General features: G+C 45.4%; 2 protein-coding genes across 2 annotated transcripts in view; both read left to right on the top strand.

Annotated features, from left to right (window-relative positions):
- Positions 1-19,299, top strand: part of ENOSF1 (enolase superfamily member 1) — a 275,679-nt gene extending 256,380 nt beyond the window's left edge. Inside the window, exon 17 of the transcript XR_009733264.1 lies at positions 19,288-19,299. The gene's annotated coding sequence lies outside the window, so the exon portion shown is untranslated. The remainder of the gene's footprint in view (positions 1-19,287) is intronic.
- The window catches only part of COLEC12 (collectin subfamily member 12), a 182,716-nt gene that overhangs the window by 103,802 nt on the left and 57,598 nt on the right, over positions 1-21,316 (top strand). The gene's annotated exons all lie outside the window — the stretch shown is intronic.

Raw genomic sequence — 21,316 nt, 5'->3', positions numbered from 1 at the left:
TGAATAATGCCATCAGGTTACTTTCCTTCTAACACCTGGCTTACACACTGTCCTGGGGAGGGAGTGTTTGCTGTCTGAGAAAGAGGTTCTTGGAACCAAGGAGATTTGGGATGGAGGGTTCTGTGTGAGGAATTTTTAGTTGCTGGCAAACAAGCACATGGAAATGGGGGAAAGGATGCTCACGAGAAAGAAAGGCAATGCAGAGAGAGGGGCAGGAGCACTCCAAAGGTAAACTTGTACTCCTATTGAAAACGTAGACAAAGCTGACCCTGGTTTGGGGAGGGGATGTGTATGCTTTCCCAAGGGTTCTTTGGCAAAAAAAAGGGGGCGGGGGCAAAGGTAAGCGAGAATTTTATAGGCACAGTTATGGCAGTTGCTGATGTGTCGACTCCTCTTCAAGTGTCCCTGAAGTCCGATTTTGTGGCAAAAGACAGTTTTAATGTCACATTAATTACTTGGCAGGAATAGCCCATGTCTGTGACCGACGGACTTGAGTGGCCACATGTAGTTAATGAAATGACTTAAGCGTCTTTAGGCTGGGGTTTACGAACTTCGCTGGATGTGTGGTTGGCATTCGGGGAGACCCATAGACATACAAAAACTCTGAATGACTCTCTATAAAGAGGCCGGTGGGTGATGCGTGCACCCACTTGGAAGCCATGTGCGCATGCGCAGTACCCGTGGCGCCATGCTAATTAAGACTAATGGCCAAAAGAGCCATTGCCGATGATCCAATTAGGCTGATGGAGTTAGAGATTACACAGATAACTCTGATTAAGACATCAATCTAGCTCAATTTTACAAGGCCTCTATTTAAAACGAGGTGGTATTTGACTATAATAAAATAGTATAATAAGTAGTTTACGGGTCTTACCATTGTGGAAGCTGAGAGTTACTAACAGCCTTAAAACTTACCATTTAAAGCTTGATTCTTTTTGTTTCAAGGACTAATTATGTGGATGGTTTATTACCAAGTTCTTTTTTGTTCCTTATGCCTCCTGCTGTCCAGTTGAGACTGTTTTACAGTTCATTAGTCCCTTGACTAGAAGGTAGAGTGGAAGGAAGAAGGCAAAACTCACATCCATCTGCCTAGCCCAGATCTGATAAACCATTATGTTTGGTGGAGAAGATACTGAAGCTCTTGGCTAAAGCAGACCTTTGTGTTCCCCATGGGTTAAATTTTCCTTTGATTTCCCTGGGTCCCTGAAGTTGGAGAGTGCTAATAATTAGCTGAACTGATTATTTCTTGGTAGGATAAAATGTCAGCAGACTTCTGCTTTATAGGACATTAATTTTGTCACATGTAAGGAGAAATACCGATAAACCCAACAAGATAGTGAAGCTTTTAAAAATTACATGTGGTTTGTACTGTGGTTACACTCATCAAACTGAACCTTGCTTAACTCTGCAAATACTTTTCAGCAAAGAGTCTGAAATTTCCTAGAGCACATTATTTATTTTTAAGATCTGTGAAAATACATATATGATTGTATCAGAATTAATGGTGCCATGAGAGATTGATCAGTTCTTCATTGTGACATAGGAAAACATCACCAAGACTTTGCTCCATGGCATTTGTTGCTATTAAGTCACTAAGTCATGTCTGATTCTTCTGTGACCCCATAGACTATAACGCACTAGGCTGCTCTGGCCATGGGATTTCCCAGGCAAGAATTACTGGAGTTGGTTGCCATTTCCTCCTCTGGGGAATCTTCCTGACCCAGGGATGGAACCTGCATCTCCTGCATTGGCAGGCGGATTCTTTACCTTTGAGGCATCTGGGAAGCCCGCTTTGTGGTATAGAAGCCTTCAAACATTTAAAGAAGAGAAATCACAGTGCTTTACTGGTGGGAATTTCCTCATGAGACTTAGACTAGAAGCAGAAGTTTCTCTGCCTCTTGACATTAAGCATGGATTTGGGGGCATGGTGAGAAAGAGAGGGTGAGGGGATTTAAAAAAGGAAGAGTGTAGGGTAAGGGAGTTAGAGAAAGCGAGGTTCGGAAAGAGAATGAGATTGGCATTTTACAGGAACAGATCGCCTTTAATGAGGTGAGAAGGGGCAGCAGTCAGATTAGTGAGCTGCTGCACTAACCCAAGAAAAGAGAAAGTATATATAGGCATATATGTGGACATCTACTGTCTTAAGGGAGCCTGTTCTTCTCCAAGGTTGTTCGGAGTAGTTATCTCTTAAACGGCTGGGGCAAGGAATTCTGGAGATTGGCCAGAGGCTGGACCTGCTGGGAACTGGGCGTTATCATCCTTAATATCCAGTTATCATCCTTAATGTCCTTTTTTTTTCTTCGGAGCTGGGCGTTATTAACCTTAATGTCCATTTTTTTCTTCGGGTGAGAGAGTTCTTCATTTTGCATAGAATGGTGGGGAGGACCTGGAGGGGAGTTTTAACTCCAGGCTATTTTAAGCCATGTAACTTTCCTTCATTGGGTACTGGAGCCTCAGTTCCTTTTTTATACTTTTAGGAAGTTCAGTTCAGTTCAGTCGCTCAGTCGTGTCCGACTCTTTGCAACCCCATGAATCGCAGCACACCAGGCCTCCCTGTCCATCACTATCTCCTGGAGTTCACTCAAACTCACATCCATCAAGTCGGTGATGCCATCCAGCCATCTCATCCTCTGTCATCCCCTTCTCCTCCTGCCCCCAATCCCTCCCAGCATCAGAGTCTTTTCCAGTGAGTCAACTCTTCATATGAGGTGGCCAAAGTACTGGAGTTTCAGCTTCAGCATCATTCCTTCCAAAGAACACCCAGGGCTGATTTCCTTCAGAATGGACTGGTTGGATCTCCTTGCAGTCCAAGGGACTCTCAAGAGGCCAACACCACAGTTCAAAAGCATCAATTCTTCGGCGCTCAGCCTTCTTCACAGTCCAACTCTCACATCCATACATGACCACTGGAAAAACCATAGCCTTGACTAGACAGACTTTTGTTGGCAAAGTAATGTCTCTGCTTTTGAATATGCTATCTAGGTTGGTCATAACTTTTCTTCCAAGGAGTAAGTGTCTTTTAATTTCATGGCTGCAGTCACCATCTGCAGTGATTTTGGGGCCCCCCAAAATAAAGTCTGACACTGTTTCCCCATCTATTTCCCATGAAGTGATGGGACCAGAAGGCACCCCTTCTAATCACTGCTACATGATCAGTTCCTCAGTGTGCTCTTCAGTTTTGTGTCCTGATACAAGACAATTATCAGCTTAAAGAAGGACACACTTTATCCATCTTGGAAAAAGCAATAACAAATCATTAAGGCCACAGCTCCCAGGGACCCAAGTTTATTAGCAGTAAAGGGCAGCTGTGCAGACAACTCTACCAATTAATCTGCCAAAAAACGAGCATGTCACTGTTAGAAACCAGGGCTGGGGCACCCAGGGAGCTATATAAAGCATAGACACCAGTCTTGAACAACAGGGGCAGCTCTGTGCCACCCACCCTGCAGCAGACGAAGTTCTACATTCTTTGTCCAGGAAAACTCCTTTCTATGTGGAGAAGCCCCAGCCTGAGTCAGGTACACACCTGGTCTCTTCCCAATGTACTGGGTCCCTCGAAGGTGCTGGTAGGAACAGAAAACAATTTTGAAAGTTAAATTTATTAAGCACCTGGGGCATGTTCAGCTATGTTATTTCACTGACTCCTCACCATTACACTGCTAGGGAAATATAGTTGCTCAGTTGTGTCCAACTCTTGACAACCCCATGGACTGTAGCCCACCAGGCTCCTCTGTCCATGGAATTTTCCAAGCAAGAATACTGGAGTGGGTTGCCATTTCCATCTCTAGGGGATCTTCCCAACCTAAGGATTGAACCTGGGTCTCCTGAATTGTAGGCAGCTCTGAGGGATAGTGAAGGATAGGGAAGCCTGGCACACTGCAGTCCACGGGGTCCAAAAGAATTGGATATGACTTAGTGACTGAACAACAAGGGAAATAGAAGCATCTTAGTGTCCACAGGTGAGGAAACTGAGGCACAGAGCTTCCTAATTCAGGTCTCCCTCATTCCCATATCCATTCTTCTCCCACCACAGTTGTATTTCCAGATGAAGCATCAAGAAATGCTTGTCCTACAGACTTCCCTGGTGGTCTGGTGGCTAAGATGTCATGCTCTCAGTGAGGGAGGCTCAGGTTTGATCTCTGGTCAGGGAATTACAGCCTGAATGCTGCAACGAAGATTAACGATCCTGTGTGCCATAACTAAGATCCAGCACAGACAAATAAATACATCAAAATAAATATTTAAAAAGGAAATACAGGTTCTAGACCTGGCTGCCATAAATTCATGATGTGACTTTGGGTAAGTTCCATAACTTTCCTGAATCTCAGCTTTCCATCTGAAAATAAGAGGTTATTCTTATTAAACTAAACATACTCTTACCATACGATTCAACAGTCACACTCTTTGGTATTTACCCAAATGAGTTAAAAACCATGTCTCCTCATAAACTTATACGTGGGTATTTATATCATTTTTATTCATAGTTTCCAAAAATTAGAAGCAACCAAGATGTCCTTCAGTAGGTTAATGAATAAATAAACTGTGGTACCAGCAGATGATGGTATATTCTTCAGCACTATAAAGAAATAAAGTGTTAAGTCCTTAAAAGACATGGAAAAAAGCTTAAATGCACATGACTAAGTGAAAGAAGCTATCGAGAAAGGGCTACGTACTGTATGATTCCAACTCTATGACTTTCTGGAAAAGGCAAAACTATGGAGACAGTGAGAAGATCCATGGTTACCAGGGGTTGAGGGGAGAGAAAAATAAATTTTTAGAGCAGTGAAACTACCCTGTGTGATACCATAATAATGATACAGGTGATTATGTGTGTGTGTGTTTGTATGTTTGCACACTCATGCTCAGTCATGTCTGACTCTTTGCAACCCCATGGACCGTAGCCTGCCAGGCTCCTCTTTCTATGGAATTTCCAGGCAAAAATGCTGGAGTGGGTTGCCAGTTCCTTCTCCAGGAGATCTTCCTGACCCAGGGATTGAACCCATGTCTCCTGCACTGCAGGCAGATTCTTTACTGCTGAGCCATCAGGGAAGCCCCATGGGTCATTATACATTTGTCCAAACCCACATAATGTACAGTCCCAAGAATGAACTCAAATGTGAACTACAGACTTTGGGTGATGACCTGTCAATGCAGGTTCATCAGTTGTAACCAATGTACAACTGGTGGGGGTTGTTGAGAGTGGGGAAGACTGTGCATGTAGAGGGGTGTATGTGGAAGTACGTGGAAAATCTCTGTCCCTTCTCTTCAATTTCACTGTGAACTTAAAATTTATCTAAAACATAAAGTCATTAAAAATAATTTAAAGGAGAGAAACCCAAAGTCTTCTTATTGAAGTGCTTCTCCAACTTTCATGAGCACAAGACTCACCTAAGTATCTTGTTCTGTGCAAATTCTGACTCAGTAGGTCTAGGGAGAAGCCCACGGTTCTGCCTCTAACAAGCTTTGGGTGATGCTGATGCTGCTGGTTGAGTGTAGAGGTTGTACAGCATATTACTCTGGGATTCCCAGACAGCAGCTATGTCTTCCAGTCACTGCTGAAGGCCTGTGCTTGACAGATGCCTTGCATAGTTAGTTCTCAATAATGTTACAGACATTGGATCTTGTTAGTACAAGTGACTCAAAGGAACACGGGCTAAGGGAAATTTGTAACTTTGATCAGTGATTCTGTAGTTCCCTAAAGCCCCATCCTTCAAAGGCCAAACCAGAGCCTGGCATTCTCTTTTCCCACCCCCACCCCCACAGCAGATTCCCTGATAATCCTTTCTCCTCAGTGAGCTCCCCCCCCGCCCCCCCCCACAGACCCACCAGCTCTATCAATCCACAATTCACGCTGACGGATGTGTTCCAAAATAAGATCAAACTAACGAACACCTGGTAAATGCCGCTCAGCACCACCTTACTCTTCCAAAGATTTTTATTTATTCTGCAGAGAAAAATCACATCCTCCCATGCTTCCCAGGTGGTTCAACAATAAAGAATCTGCCTGCCAATGCAGGAGATGCAGGAAATGCTGGTTTGATCCCTGGGTCAGGAAAATCCCCTGGAGGAAGGCATGGCAACCCACTCCAATATTCTTATCTGGAAAATCCCATGGACAGAGGAGCCTGGTGGGCTTCAGTCTGTGGGGTCGCAAGGAGTTAGACATGATTGAGCATGCATATTGTGTATATTATGTATCACATGTATATTGTGATATTGGAGAAGGAAATGGCAACCCACTCCAATATTCTTATCTGGAAAATCCCAGGGACAGAGGAGCCTGGTGGGCTTCAGTCCATGGGGTCGCAAGGAGTTAGACATGATTGAACGTGCATATTGTGTATATTATGTATCACATGTATATTGTGATATTGGAGAAGGAAATGGCAACCCACTCCAGTATTCTTGCCTGGAGAATCCCAGGGACAGAGGAGCCTGGTGGGCTGCCGGCTATGGGGTCACACAGAGTCCCACACGACTGATGCAACTTAGCAGCAGCAGCAATGTTGTGATGTATAAAGTTTCTTCCTTTACTTCGATTCCCCTCTTTGTTCTGGTAACCAAACAGCACTTGATTAGCCATCTGCAATAGCTCTGTGCATTTTTTCTCTTGTGCAGAGGTAGTTACTACTCTTAGGAATGGTTGCAGAGACCAGAGGCCAGAATTTCATTATCTCTATGGGGAAACATATGTATAAACTCAAGACAAAAATATGGCAGGCATTCAGAATTTCTTTTGTCTTTTTTTAAATCCCTTTTTAAACCACTTGTTTAGAGTTGGATCTAATTAGAGTACTTCAGAAATAAGGGCTTACTGTGTTGAGCCTATAAAGAAGCGGCTACTATTTTTTTAACCTGATCTTTCCTTATAATGCCGGAAAGCACAACACTATGTATTTTTGTACAACCGTCAAGGGACAAAGACAGCTCTAAATATTTGACCTAGATAAACAGATTACCATTCATTTCATCTGAAAATATAGGGATAATTAACTTGGACAACCATATAAACAGCAGGGGTCTCCTCTTGAGTGTCCATCTTCTTAAATCAGCAGATAGCTCCCCCAGAGGGCTGCCACAGCGTGGCCATTCAGCTGCCTCTTACTGCTCTATTTCCCACTGTTGGAATGAACTGTGTGGTATTGTGGAAGGGACTCCTGGGCATTTCAGTCTTCTGGGGTTTATTCCTAAGTCCCAGTCCGCTCATGTTTATCCATTTGGTAAGTTTTATAATGAGCTTCATGGGTGGCGCTAGTGGAAAAGAATCCACCTGCCAATGCAGGAGACATAAGAGATGAGGGTTCAATTCTGGGGTCCGTATGATCCCCTGGAGGAGGGCATGGCATCCCACTCCAGTATTCTTGCCTGGAGACCCCGATGGACAGAGGAGCCTGGCAGGCTACAGTCTAAAGAGTAGGACATGACTGAAGCAACTTAGCATGCATGCTTGCAAGGTTTATAATGGATTCATTCGCTTGTGTTAATATTTTCCCCTTCACTTTGCAAAAGTTGGTGGTTTGGTCTGACATTAGCCATTGAGCCCTTAGAGTCAAAGACAGCTGGGATCACAGTGTTATGGCAGACCTGAAGGGTCACTGTCCTAACCCCCAACCCATGCCTGATTTTTGTAGAATCCCTGCCAGTGGGCTTCACCATAGTCTGAGCTCTCACCTGTGCAGGGACAGGTTGTTAGGTAGTCTTTGCAGTGTTCTTCTTACACAAAAGTTCTTTGGAGTTTAAGCTGAAATCCATTTCTCTCTCTCTAGTTCATACCCTTTGACACAATGCAGAGAAAACAGAACGGAATCATTTCCTCTTATACCTGACAGAACCTTGGGTATTTTAAGCACCCGACTTGGTGTTCTTAGCAGGTTGTCCTTCTGTCAGAGGTTAGACTCTTTACCATTCTGGCCTCTCCTGTCTAAACAGGCTCCTAACTCAGCAACCTTCCTCAGGTTTGTGGCCCAGAGGTGGTGAAAGTGAAAGTGTTAGTCGCTCAGACATCTCTGAATCTTTATGACCCCATGGGCAGTAGCCCAACTGGCTCCTCTATCCATGGAATTCTCCAGGCAAGAGAATGGAGTGGGCAGCCATTCCCTTCTCCAGGGGATCTTCCTGACCCAGGGATTGAACTCGGGTCTCTTGCACTGCAGGCAGTCTTTACCGTCTGAGCCACTGGAGAAGTATAGGTTTGCGGCCCCAAACTGGTACCAGGTTGGAATGGGACTGGCCTTCTGGAGCGGCTGTTGTCAACCTTGGCTGCATGTAGCAATCACCTGGACAACGCCTGTCTCCCCACCCTGAATTTGGAGATGCTGACTTCATTGACCTGGGGTTTTCCCTGAGCCCCAAGATTAGTATAAACTTCTGGGAAAATCCCAAATGTAGCCGAGATTGAGAACCACTGCTCTGGAGTCTGTGCCAACCAGAGGCATTGCTGGCTGCCCAGGCTGAGTGCAGAGAAAGGATGAGAAGGCGGGAGAGTGGTGAGGGTCAAGAAGAGGCTGTAGCCTGTTGTTGAATGGGTGGGTCTCTCCAATAAGCTGAAACTCATACTTGTTTCTTGAGTTTTAGATTTTTCATCTTGAAGTTTTGTACATTGATACAAAACCAGTATGATAATGACTTAAGTTTTGCAGTGAGCTTGCTGAGCTCATGTTTTGTGTTTTATTTGTCATGTTTCTGGCAAATAATTTAATTTCACTCTCTGGGATGTCATCACAAGACATCTGGGGACACGGGATGCAGGAGGATGTACGTCTCCATCCTGAGAGATCACTCCCCTCCCCCACCTCCATCACACCGCGTATGACACTTGAGCAGCATCATTTGGTGCATGGTGAATTTGCTACACACTTAAATCCCAAGCTCTTTTTATTTCTAAGCCATTACCCCCATCTGATATTTTGGCAATTGTGCTTTTTTTTTCAATTAAAAATTCACCTTTAATACTGATAAAGGCTAGGTGGGGAGGATGTGGCTTATGTGTGCAATAGCATCGAGCTGCCCGATCCTGGACTCCAGAATTAGCCAGACTTTCCTGTGAGTCTAGAAGCAGTACTGGAAGAACCACAGACTTCCCACGTGGGGACTGTCTTATAAAACGTGCAGCTTGGAGCCACAGACCAAAAAGCGTGCTCTCTGCAGACACCTCCAAAAACGAATTGCATTTTAAAAGGAGAGAAAAAGAGGAAACTGCAGTGTTTTTGTTCCGTTGCCAAGTTGTGTCCGACTCTTTGCGACCCCATGGACTGCAGCACGCCAGGCTTCCCTGCCCTCCACTGTCTCCTGGCGTTTGCTCAAACTCATGTCCATCAAGTCAGTGATGCCATCCAACCATCTCATCCTCTGTCACCCTCTTCTCCTCCTGCCTTCAATCTTTCCCAGCATCAGGGGCTTTTCCAGTGAGTCAGCTCTTCACATTGAGTAGCCAAAGTATTGGAGCTTCAGCTTCAGCATCAGTCCTTCCAATGAATATTCAGGGCTGATTTCCTTTAGGATGGACTGGTTGGATCTCCTTGCTGTCCAAGGAACTCTCAAGAGTCTTCTCCAGTTCGAAAGCATCAATTCTTCAGCACTCTGCCCTCTTTATTGTCCAACTCTCACATCTGTACATGACTACTGGAAAGACCGTAACCTTGACTATATGGACTGTATATATTTGACTATACGGAAGCTGCAATACGTTGACCTAATATGTGCCACATTCATTGTATTCACCGGCAATGTATGGTCTTATTTAACCTATACAATAATCCTGTGATGTGCCCATTATACAGATGAGGAAAATGGGACTCAGAGGTACCTGATCAGTGGGGTGTCAGGATAAAAATGAGAGTCATGCCCTTTCTACCACACCATAATGCAGAAGTAAGGAAGGCCCTACCTCCTATTGCATTTCATTGTGTTGCCTCGCTCTGGAGTTCCAGCCTTTCAAGCGTTCTGAATCCTCTTTCTTTAATTTCAACTCCTTTTTAAATATTTAATCCTCTAACCTAGCCGTGCACTTGCTAGGTTAGGAAAACCTACTCCCCTGTGATGAGATGCAGAACACTTAGAAGACACTCATCCTGTTTGAGCAATTTGCTCTATAAGATAGTAAGTCAGACCATATGCTTGTGAAACTAATTGATCCTATATTCTTGACCCTGTGCATGAAAAGTAGAAAGAAAAAGGGATGTTTTTTTCCCTGAGTGTGTCTGAATGATTTATATAAGTAGTCCCCAACTTGAAACAGGCAAGCTGATTTGCAAGGCAGATATTTGATCATTTAAAGATATATTTTGCCCTGGAAATAATATTTTCTCTTCTGGCTATCTGCATTGCCTTTTTAACCTGTGGAATACTGTCTATGGTGATAAAAATACTATTCCACCTCTGTATGAGTATACTGTGGATTATTGTATTCCTGTCTTCCCCCAGAGTGGCAAAGAGCTTTTTTAAGTCCCTGGAAGATCACAGACCTGTTATGCTCATTAAACATGCCCAATAATGAGTTCTTGACATTCGTAAATCCAGCAAGTATTTTCCTGATGAGAGGTGAACTGTTTTAATGGAACACAGAACCAGACTTCAGAACTGCAGCACATTCAAGATGCAGGTACTCCTTTCTCATCCTGTCAGTTTCATGCCAAACTTACTGGCATTTAAGGATCATTATGGAGCATTTTGGGCTTCCCTGGTAGCTCAGCTGGTAAAGAATCTGCAATGCAGGAGACCCCGGTTTGGTCCTGGGTGGGGAAGATCCCCCTTGGGGAGAAGGGATAGGTTACCCACTCCAATATTCTTGGGTTTCCCTAGTGGCTCAGTTGGGAAAAAATCTGCCTGCAGTGCTGGAGACCTGGCTTCGATCCCTCGGTTGGGAAGATCCCCTGGAGGAGGGCATGACAACCTGTTCCAGCATTCTTGCCTGGAGAATTCCATGGACAGAGGAGTCTGGCGGGTTTCAGTCCATGGGGGTCATAAAGGGTCAGACACTACTGAGTGACTAAGCACAGCGCAGCATATGGAGCATTCCGGGGCTTCCCAGGTGGCGCGAGTAGCATTTTGGGGCAGAATTGTGTCGCAATACAATGGACTGTTTTTAAAAATCCCTTTGCATGTGAATACCCACTTCTGCACTTTTCTGCACATGCTTTGGAATGCAAAGGGTCCCTTCCTGCACTTACCTGCCTTTCTCTGAGGCTGGTTCCACTGGCTTTGACATTTATAAAAGTCTTGACTGCTTACCCAGCAATTTTGACAGTGGGTGGCTCTTTGGGAAAGGGCTAATTAAAAATGGAATTAAAATGGATGGTAATAGTAAATGGCTCTTTAAGTAGAATGACCTGATCAGGGCTATTTTCCCAGGAGGCTGAAAGGGGTCCAGCTGTGAGGCTCTGCACAAGACCTTGAACCTCCATTCCTCTGCTCTCACTCACTCTGATCTGCTGTCCTCTCTCAGCAAAGCATGTAGACTCTGCCTGAGTTGAAAGGTGCTGACTGTGTATATGAGATTTCCAAGCACATGAAGCCATGCATTTCCAAGTTTCAGACTTGATTTCTGATAGACTGCTCATGCCATTCCATCAATCCAGCCCAACTGGGGCCCTGGTCAGAAAGTTCATGCAGCCTTAGAGATGCAGATGATGGCTACGTATGCATGTGTGTTTGTGTGTGTAACTAAATGTTTATACATGTAGAATCCACATGAATGCTACAGGAACAGTTGGCAGCATTTGGGACAATTCCTGTGGGCTAGACTCTGGTGACAAAAGGATGGAAAGATACAGTTCTTGTCTCTATTACAGTGAGAAATAATAAAGGTGGCTTTCAAGTGCAATAGAGTACAGGAGAGGGAACCCTTAGAAGTCAGGCTTCACAGAGGAGCTAGAGTTTTGGGCTCCCCAGGTGGCTCAGTGGTAAAGAATTCACCTGCCAATGCAGGAGATGCAGGTTTGATCCCTGAGTCAGGAAGATCCCCAGGAGGAGGAAATGGCAGCCCACTCCAGTATTCTTGCTTGGGAAGTCCCATGGACAGAGGAGCCTATAGTGTTACAGTCCATGGGGTTGCGAAGAGTCGGACAGGACTGAGCACACATGCCCGCACAGAGGGAGAGTACAATGTGGGTAGGCAAGCAAACTGGGAAAGGCGTTCCAGGCAGAGGGAAGCATGTGTATCACAGGAGCGTGCCACAGTATATGAGATCTGGGAGATGCAAGTACTCTGATGTCTGAGCCGAGAGTGCAGGAAGAAGACAAGACAGAGAGGTGGATGGGGGGGGTCCCACCTGGAAAGCCTTGGGTGCCATGCCATCCTGTTTGTCTTACACTCTAGGCAGTGGGAAGCTTCTGAAAAGTTTCAGGCTGGGGAAAAGACACGGCGTGGCTTGTGGGGCATCAAAGCTGAGGCATGTAGGCTAAAAATAATCCCAAATCAGAGGGAAGTAGGATTTTTTTCTTCATCACTGGAAAAGTAAAAATAAAACAAAGCTCTTACCTCAGCGTTGGGGAGATATCTCTGCTTTTCCTCCGGAAGTACAGCTTCTTCTCCTTTGTGGTTTGTGTGCTTTCTGAATCTGCTCTCAGAAGGGAAGCTGCCAGATGGCTCGCGTCCCACCCGCTGTCCCAGGCACGCTTGCACGTCGGGGTTGATGGATGACCTCGCCCTCGTCTGTCTGACCTCTGCTTCGCCACCTTCCCCTCTGTGTGGACCATCGCGCGTGGAGATTCATGAGCCCCCTCGAGAGCAGACCACTCCTCCTCAATCACTTGTCAGAGGAACTGAGAGGCCGCTGCTTAGCGGAACATTAGAAACAGTTTTAGTAGTTTGAACTTTGACCTCAGTGAGTTGTGATCGCTCTCAAATTGGGTCTTTCTCTTCTGCTCTTTGTTCCTTTTCTTTCTTTCCTTTTTGCTCCCCCCCAACCCCTGCTTTTTTTTCCTTCGCTGTTTCCTTCGTTTTTGTGAAGTTTGTAGGTTGCATGAACCTGGTCAGGAAGAAGCGAGCCCTTCTGCTTGTTGCAGCTTTTTCTCCTAAGGAAAATCTAGTATTGTGATGAGGGGGTTGAACAAGTCATCCAGCCCTTGTCTCCCCAACCGAGGGAGTTGTTGGAACCATCCTACAAGGTTCCTGCTCAGTACTCACCCAAGAGTGTGCAGGGCGCTTACTGACAGTTTAAGTGTAAGGTTCTCGTGGGCGCTGGTGGGAAGAAAGAACAGGAAGGATGAAGCACAGTAGCTCAGAATGAACAGGACCGCAGAGGAGAGTGGGTGAGGGGAGGGGTGCAGAGGGGAGAGAAGGATGAGAATGGAGAGACTGACAGTCTGGGAGTGGAAAGGAAAAGGGAGAATCAACCGAGAAGAAACACATGGTGTCTGGAGGGGTATAGAAAAGACAAGACAGGACTTCCCTGAGTGATCCAGTAGTTAAGAATCTGCCTGCCAATGCAGGGGACACAGTTTTGATCCCTGGTCCAGGAAGAAGATCCCACGTGCCTTGGAGCAATTAAGCCCGTGGACCACAACTACTGAGCCCGTGCTCTGCAACAAGAAAAGCCACCGCCGTGAGAAGTCCACATACCGCAGCTAGATTCGCCCTTACTCACTACAGCTAGAGAAGGCCTGAGTGCCGCATCAAAGACCCAGCGCAGCCAAAAGTAAATAAATAACTTTTTTTAAAAAGGACAAGACAAAACAAAAACATGAAAAGATGCTCAACATCACTCGTTATCAGAGAAATACAAATCAAAACCACAATGAGGTACCATCTCATGCCAGTCAGAATGGCTGCTATCAAAAAGTCTACAAACAATAAATGCTGGAGAGGGTGTGGAGAAAAGACAACCCTCTTACACTGTTGGTGGGAATGCAAACTAGTTCAGCCACTATGGAGAACAGTGTGGAGATTTCTTAAAAAACTGGAAATAGAACTGCCATATGACCCAGCAATCCCACTGCTGGGCATACACACCGAGGAAACCAAAATTGAAAGAGACAGGTGTACCCCAATGTTTATCACAGCACTGTTTATAATAGCCAGGACATGGAAGCAACCTAGATGTCCATTAGCATCTAGGACATGGATGAATGGATGGATAAGAGAGCTGTGGTACATATACACAATGGAGTATTACTCAGCTATTAAAAAGAGTGCATTTGAATCAGTTCTAATGAGGTAGATAAAACTGGAGCCTATTATACAGAGTGAAGTAAGTCAGAAAGAAAAACACCAATACAGTATACTAACGCATATATATGGAATTTAGAAAGATGGTAACAATGACCCTATATGCGAGACAGCAAAAGAGACACAGATGTAAAGAACAGACTTTTGGACTCTGTGGGAGAAGGCGAGGGTGGGATGATTTGAGAAGTTAGAGTTGAAACGTGTATATTATCATATGCGAAGCAGGTTGCCAGTCCAGGTTCAATGCATGAGACAGGGTGCTCAGGGCTGGTGCATTGGGATGACCCTGGGGGATGGGATGGGGAGGGACATGGAAGGGGGGTTGTGGATGGGGGCACATGTGTGCCCGTGGCTGATTCATGTCAATGTTTGGCAAAAACCACTACAATATTGTAAAGTAATTAGCCTCCAGTTAAATAATTTTTTTTTTTTAAAAAGGACAAGACAAATTGCGTTCTCTTGACACATCCGCTGGCACTCATAGAGTGGCTCATGGAGAGCGGTGCAGACTGCAATATTGTGGGAGCCAGTCATATCTGACAGATGCTAGTTGCCGGACCTCAGTGTCAGCTCCTGGAGGTGGGGAACTTAATGCCCTCATTCTCTCTCCCCCATCAGTCATACCCTGCAGGACCCGGTGCTGCTCAGCCAGCCCAAGGGTCTGCGGCAGTCACTTCAAGGCTTTTGGTTCACAAAATGATGCGATTGGGATTTTTACCCAGTTTCACAGGGATGGGAGAATATTCTCTGAGCCCTGGGACTTGTCCTTATGATTATTTTCTTTAAACAGATTTCAGTTCAGTTGCTCAGTCATGTCCAGCTCTTTGCTACCCCATGGACCACAGCATGCCAGGCCTCCTTGTCCTTCATCAACTCCTGGAGTTTACCCAAACTCATGTCCATTGAGTCGGTGATGCTATCCAACCATTTCATCCTCTGTCATCCCCTTCTCCTCCTGCCCTCAATCTTTCTCAACATCAGGGTCTTTTCAAATGAGTCGGCTCTTCACATCAGGTAGCCAGAGTATTGGAGTTTCAGCTTCAACATCAGTCCTTCCAATGAACACTCAGGACTGATCTCCTTTAGGATGGACTGGTTGGATCTCCTTGCAGTCCAAGGGACTCTCAAGAGTCAACAGAGGAGCAGCTTAAAACAGCCCTCCGCCCATCTGCTTTCATAACAGTTTTGTTTTATTATTTTATTTTTAAATTTTTTATTTTAATTGGAGGATAATTACTTTACAATATTGTGATGGTTTTTGCCATACATCAGTCTGAATTGGCCATAGGTGTACATGTGTCCCCTCCATCTTGAACTTCCCTTCCCAGCTCACCCTATCCCTCCAGGTTGTGACAGATCTTCGTACATCAAACTCCCACTGGCTTATCTCTCTTATATATGGGGTCATGTATGTTTCAATGCTACTCTCTCAAATCATCCCACCCTCTTCTTCCTATTTTAATTCACGACTGGGGCGTACAGCCCATCTCCTGTGTGACCAGGCTACCGTGGAGCCGGTCACCCTCCAGGTAAAGCACCAGGCAGGGAGAACTGCGAGTCAACAGTGGAAAGTGTGTTGGCTGTGCTGAGATGCTCCACCCACGAGTAATTGCTATGCTGTTTTTTAAACGTCTCTTCAGGATGGGCAGACACTCAGCCAGGAGAGCCATGGGGGTATCCCTGCCTGTTGATGAGTGCTCGTGCCAGGACATTTATTAAATATTTGGAATATCACCCCTGGATGTGGGGTCCAGGCTGCAGACATGCATGATCACAGCTTCTCCTTTAATTGAGCTGGTACTTGGGCTGTGGGATTTTTTTTTTTTTTTTGGTTTATTTTTAGTTAAAGGATAATTGCTTTACAATACTGTGTTGGCTTCTGCCATACATCAACATGAATCAGCCGTGTGCTGTGCTTAGTAGTTCAGTCGTATCTGACTCTTTGTGACCCCATGGACTGCAGCCGGCCAGGCTCCTCTGTCCATGGGGATTTTCCAGGCAGGAGTACTGGAGTGGGTTGCCATGACCTCCTCCAGGGAATCTTCCCAACCCAGGGGTCGAACCCAGGTCTCCTTCATTGCAGGTGGATTCTTTCCTGTCTGAGTCACCAGGGAAGCCCTAGATATATATATGTCATCTCCCTCTTGAACCTCCTTCCCACCTCCCACCCCATCCCACCCCTCTTGGTTGTTACAAAAAGTTGCATGGAAGCATATGTAAAATACAGAGCCAATGCGAATTTGCTGTGACTCAGGGAGCTCAAACTGGGGCCCTGCAGGATGTTTTAACATCTGAATTTAACCTTGGCCCTCTCAGAGGAGAGGGAGTACAGGTCCCACCCACTCACCCACCTTCCCCACCCCCACTCTGCCAGTTGTGCCCCTTGGAATCCACGCCCCTTGTGCTGTTTACAGGCTTCCCTCTCTTTTTTTTGGAAGGCAAGTGCTCCAAATTCAGGCTCTGAATAGACAGAGGATTAAAGGCTTTTGAAATCAAAACTAGGTCTTCAAAGCTGCCAGCGATGGCCAAGGATTTCCCGCCTGGAGCATGGGTCCCAAGCCCAGCACAGCCCAGCCCTAAGCTCCTAGATGCCGCGGGAGGCCCATTTCCTTCATGCCCCGAGGTCTGTGCTGTCTGAGGGTCTCAGACTCAAACGCCGCCAAGCAGGCATGGCCGGAGGGAGGCAGCTTCTGTGCCCTTGGAGACCCTGCAGGATATGGGGTGTGTGTCCCTTACCTGGGATTCTCCAGCACGCGCTGTCGGTCCCGCCTCTGTGCGTGCTGCATGCAGGTCTGATTCTGAGTCACGTGGGTTCTTTCTGAGTTTGGGTCACTGGCCTGAGTGATGAGCATCAGACCCGTGGACTCACATGTGCCAAGCATGCCCTGTGCTATTTGCTCCCTGGCCATCTGGAAGCCATTAATGTTGGGACGGTTGCAGTCGTTTACTCTGCTCTCGTGTTGCGAGAGGCACAGCCTGGCAAGGCCCTGGTCCTAGGAGCCAGGGGCCCTTGGCTTTCTGTCAGAGTTCCAGCATCAACCCCAGTGCAGCCCTGCCCTGCAGGCCGCCATCCAGTCCCCTTCTCTCCCTTCCCTTTCCTCCCGTCTTGGACCCTAAGAGCAGTGACTCTTATAGGGGGAACCTGGCCTCTCTCTTCATTCCACTTCTTGTCCGCTTTGCAGTTTTGAAAGGAAAGGGGTGCAGCTAAGTCACTTTTTAAAGAGCCCCTAGTAGGGAACTTCCCTCGTGGCCCAGTGGCTAAGACTCCATTCTCCCAGCGCAGGGGGTCAGGGTTCAACACCTGGTGAGGGAACTAGATCCTGCATGCTTCAACTAAAGATCCCACAACTAAGACCTAGTGAAACAAACAAACAAACAACAACAAAAAATATATATATATAGTGTTTTTAAAAAGCCCCCAGGAAAGGAGTTGCATTTCACATTGTGTAGGTTTCATAAAAGGAATACCCCAGGAGTGTCCTCAGAAGAAATCAGGACTCAAGACTGTAGACACTTAAAGTCATGCTAATTTTATTCCTAGTTTTTTAAGGAATCTCCATACTGTCTTCCATAGTTGCTGTATCAATTTACATTCCCACCAACAATCCCACTACTAGCATATACCCTGAGGAAACCAAAACTGAAAAAGACATGTACCCCAACATTCTTTGCAGCACTATTTACAATACATAGGACACGGCAGCAACCTAGATGTCCACCAACAGATAAATGGATAAAGATGCTGTGGTACATATATACAATGGAATATTACTCAGCCATAAAAAAAGAGTGCACTTGAGTTAGTTGTAATGAGGTGGGTGAACCTAGAGCCCCTTATACAGAGTGAAGTAAGTCACAAAGAGAAATACAAATATCGTATATTAACGGATATATATGGAATCTAGAAAGATGGTACAGATGAGCCTATTTGCAGGGCAGCAGTGAAGACAGAGACATAGAGAACAGACTATGGACATGGGCAGTATTGGCAGGGAGAAGCAGACTGTGGGGCAAGTGGAGAGAGTAGCATGGACACATATACACCACTGAATATAAAATAGATAGCCAGTGGGGATTTGTTGTGTGACTCAGAGAACTCAAACCAGTGCTCTGTAACAACCTAGAGGGGTGGGAAAGGGTGGGATGTGGGAGGGAGGTTCAAGAGGAAGGGATATATGTATACCTATGACTGATTTGTGTTGCTGTATGGCAGAAGCCAACACAATATTTTAAATCTATTATCCTCCCATTAATAATTGGAGGATAGTTGCTTTTTTATTGTTAAATAAATTTATTTAAAAAATAATAAAGTCATGCTAATAACTGCATCATCATAATAGCTGCCTGTGTACTTGGCAATGTGCTCGGAGCTGCATTTGCCTCACACTAATCCTAGTAATAGCCCTCTGGACAGGGACACCGAGTTTCAGAGTTAAGCAGCTGGAGGTGTTTGCAGCTTCAAAGCCCACACCCTCTCTGCATTTGGAAGTTCATGCCCCGTTTAGGCCCAGGTGGGGTAGAAGCCCCGGCAGACAGAGGAGCAGAGAAGGAACACACATCTGTAGTTCATGCTAGATAGTCCAGTCGTGAGTTTTTCTAAGGAAGCAAAATGATCTTTTGAAAGGAAACTCACGCAGTCTGTCTGCTCTTGCCAACTCCACTCCAGTACAACCTGCCAAAAACAGCCGAACCTTGTTTTGGGTATGAAAGCAGCTGTTATAATAAACTCCTCTACTCTGCCTCTCTTTCCTGTTATGGTGGAATGACTGTTTAAAGTAAATGTCTCCAATAGTCGGATTTTCTGGGGTCATGAAAACATTTTTTAATTGGCAGGCTCTGCTACATTTTTTGGTCAAGTTAGGAAGTAAACAGAATGCCACACGCCATTTCAGATCCACGCAGTAGAAATGTTTCTGAATTCTGCAGACCTGGTCCCCTAATCCCCACCCACTTGGGCTGGAGCTTTCTTGGGCTTGGAGCTTATTCCAGAATGAATGGATTTCTGCCCTTTCTTCTGTCCCAGGACTTCCAAAGCAGAACAAGGGAAGTGAGTGCAGAAAACATAAGAGTCAGATGGGTTTGAATCCTGGTTCTGCCAACCACTAGCGTATGACCTCAAGGTTACACTGAGCCTCAACTTTTTATTTCTGTAAAATGGATATTATAGGGACTTCCCTGGTGGTCCAGTGGTTAAGGCTTCACCTTCCAATCCAGGGGATGCAGGTTCAATCCCTGCTCAGGGAGCTAAGATCCCATATGCCTCAAAGCCAAAAAACTAGAACATAAACAACAGAAGCAATATTATAACAAATTCAATAAAGACTTTAAAAAATTTAATAAAAAATTTAAAAATGCATATTATAATACAAACTACTTATTAGGTTATATGGAGTTTAAAACAAAAATAAAATAATAGCAAATATTTACATAATTCTTATTATATGCTCTGTGCTTTTCAGGTATTTTATGTTCTTTTATTTAATCTCAACAACCCCGCTTGGTATCCACTGCGCTGGTCATATTCTAGCCATACAGTAGAGAGTACAGCTCACAAAATCTCTGTCTACATGAAACTTACATTCTTGTTGGGGGGCGGGGGCGTGCAAAAGATAAGTAAATCAGATTGTTGTTCAGTTGTTCAGTCGTTCAGTGATATCCGACTCTTTGCAACCCCATGGACTGCAGCACGCCAGGCTTCCCTGTTCTTCCCTGTCTCCCTGAGCTTGCTCAAACTCATGTCCATTGAGTCAATGATGCCATCCAACCATCTCATCCTCTGTCGTCCCCTTCTCCTCCTGCCCTCAATCTTTCCCAGCATCAGGGTCTTTTCCAATGAGTCAGCTCTTCACATCAGGTGGCCAAAGTATTGGAGTTTCAGCTTCAGTATCAGTCCTTCCAGTGAATCTTCAGGTTTGGTTTCCTTTAGGATTGACTGGTTTGATCTCCTTGCTGTCCAAGGAACTCTTAAGAGTCTTCTCCAGCACCACAGTTTGAAGGCATCAATTCTTCAGTGCTCGGCCTTCTTTACGGTCTAACTCTCACATCAGTAAATCAGATAGTGTGTTAAATGGTGAGAAGTGTTCTAGAGAAAAATAAAATAAGGAAGGGAGATGGGGAGTTGCAATTTTCAAAAGGTTAATCAGGAAAAACCTCTCTAACAAGGTGATGGTTGAGTAAAGACCTGTAAAAAGTAAGAGAGGAAGAGAGAGAGAGAGCTGCGGCTTACCTAAGGGACAGAGTCCTAGGCAGAGGAAACAGAAAATGCAAAGGCCCTGGGCCCATCTGTCTGGTATGTTCAAGGCGCAGTGTGGCTGGAGCGGGAGTGAGCCGCAGAGTAGCTGAGGTCAGGGAGGGAAGGTTTGGAGAGAAGATGGGCCTTGTGGGCTCTTCATCTCAGTGAGGTGAGAAACTACTAGAAGAACTTGAGCAGAGGGGAGACATGATCATGATGAAGTCAGATGTGTAGAAAGGACACTTCTGATTCATTCATTACAGCTGCTGCTCCTGCTGTTGGTTCCCACAAGGACAGCTGCCAACTTTTTGAGACTGTTTAAGTAGGACATTTCTTAACAGGACATCTGGCCCTCCACTGTCAGTGATGTACTTGCTGATTTTCAACAACAGGTGAACTTTCCCCAACTCCTCTTGTATCCACGTCCAGCCTCCTCCTCTCTTCTGGATGATTCTGTCCTTTGCTATCTCTCTGCATTGGGTTGTCTTGATGATGCTACTTAAGTGGCTCCATAGACAACTGTGGTCTACACTTGTGATTCGTATGTTGTTGTGTTGAGTTAGTTATTGGGATCAGGGACTTGCAAGTAAATATTGCTTGGGCTGCACAATCAAGAGAATCAACAGGGAGGAAAGGTGAGAGAGGATTTTCGTCAATGGAATTGCCCCTCCATCCTATTCCACGGGGGATAGAAGTGTGTCTGTATGACCGACAACTTACCAACACTGATCTGTTCTTGTGGGAAAGGACTATACCATCCTTATACATTCCCTGAGAGGTCAAGCATCACTAGTTCTAGCCCCATGTCTGTGAGTAGCAACTGAAGCCCATGGACCTCTTGAAAGTGTGTCCAAATGGATGTCTGTGCACATTTTTGTGGGGCTAGGTCATAGTGTTCATGTTGCTTGTTCATTGAA

This window comes from Bos javanicus, chromosome 24 (genome assembly GCF_032452875.1).
Source record: "Bos javanicus breed banteng chromosome 24, ARS-OSU_banteng_1.0, whole genome shotgun sequence".
NCBI lineage: Eukaryota > Metazoa > Chordata > Mammalia > Artiodactyla > Bovidae > Bos > Bos javanicus.
Note: the sequence above shows the minus strand (reverse complement) of the source record. Positions and strands in the feature narration are given on the sequence as shown.